Source organism: Octopus bimaculoides, chromosome 1, assembly GCF_001194135.2.
Source record: "Octopus bimaculoides isolate UCB-OBI-ISO-001 chromosome 1, ASM119413v2, whole genome shotgun sequence".
NCBI lineage: Eukaryota > Metazoa > Mollusca > Cephalopoda > Octopoda > Octopodidae > Octopus > Octopus bimaculoides.
The window spans coordinates 24,593,072-24,594,683 of NC_068981.1; the positions used below are offsets into that span (position 1 = coordinate 24,593,072).

The 1,612-nt window shown below is 31.5% G+C and overlaps 1 protein-coding gene across 2 annotated transcripts in view; it reads left to right on the plus strand.

Annotated features, from left to right (window-relative positions):
- Positions 1-1,612, plus strand: part of LOC106874648 (transforming growth factor beta receptor type 3) — a 297,158-nt gene that overhangs the window by 93,386 nt on the left and 202,160 nt on the right. Inside the window, exon 1 of one of the 2 annotated variants that reach the window (XM_052965805.1) lies at positions 664-1,490. The exons of the other annotated variant lie outside the window; for it this stretch is intronic. The gene's annotated coding sequence lies outside the window, so the exon portion shown is untranslated. Of the gene's footprint in view, positions 1-663; positions 1,491-1,612 lie in introns of those variants that run through there. 2 annotated transcript variants of the gene reach the window in all.

Here is a 1,612-nt window from a genome sequence, read left to right on the forward strand (position 1 = left end):
ATATGTATGTATGTATGTATGTATGTATGTATGTGTGTGTATGTGTATGCATGCATGTAGTCTTTTCTATTTTGTAATTATTATAAATCTTTCAGTGAGGTGGGAGCCGGTTTCCAACAAAGATACAAGGCTCCATCTTTGGGATGTAGTTAACACAGACAAATTCACATTGCGAACTTGAGAAAAGTCTTGCATATTTTTACTGTTCCACTCACAGATTGCACTTGTATATGTATGTATGTATGTATGTATGTATGCATGCATATATGTGTATATTCTTATATATAAATACGAACCGCATATATGTATTCATGTTTGTGTGTATATATATATATATGTATATATGCATATATATGCATATATATACATATATATATATATGCATATATGTGAATATTCATATACACACACATACATACATGTGTGTGTATGTGTATATATGCATACAAACATACATATATATATACACACATACATATATTTACGTACGCATACACACATATATATTATATGTATGTATGTATGTATGTATGTATGTATGTATGTATGTATGTATGTATGGATATATATGTATATATATATACATATATATATATATTGTTGTATTTGGGGATGGTCATATATATATATATATATATAGAGAGAGAGAGAGAGAAACACGATGTACATACACACCGTTCAAAATACAGCATCTACCCTCCATTCGTAAGGATTTGAGGATATATATATATGCATGTATATATATATATCATGTGAGATATAGAGAGAAGGAAATAGAAATATTAGCGAGATAGAGAACGGTGGAAAAGGCGGGTATATAACACGCACATAAATATCTATTTCTATATGTGTGTGTGTGTGTGTGTGTGTGTGCGTAGAATTATATCCGTACGTATACTTTAAACACACCTGTGTGTGATGTGTGTATGTGTAAAAGTGTGTAGAAGGGGAAAAAAAGTGAGTGAATGAAATATAACGAACGGGGTGTGAGAGAGAGAGAGCAAATAAGAAGAAACATGAATGTATGTGTGTGTGTACGTGTGTGTGAAAGTGTGTTTGTGTTTGTGGGAGAGAGGAGGAGGAGAACGAGGACGAGGAGGAGGAGAAGTGAACGAGAGTGTAAGAGAAACAGAAAGATATAGAGAAAGGAGGTGGAAAAAAGAGTGAAAGTAAAAGAGTGAGATGGTTTATGAGAGAGAGAGAGGGGGAGAGATCGAGGAAAGAGTATTAGTTCAGAAATGGCTCTCGGTTTATCGGTGGAAATATTCGCTTCTGTAGTTGCTGGAATTATTTCACAAAGACGTTGGGATGGTAACGGACGACTTGGATTGTACTGTGTACCACGAAAACCTAGTAGCTAAATTAACTGGATTAATTCACCACGCCATATATACATACGTTATATATATACGTTATATATATACAATTCATTCACTATATTTATATACATATATATCACATATAAGATATCTTGTATACATCACTTATTCGTAAGTACGAACACATTTTCCTTTTAATTTCTTTCAGTATTTATAAAACTATTTGTTCACATTGTAACATCCATGTATATATATATATATATATATATATATATATATATATATATATATAT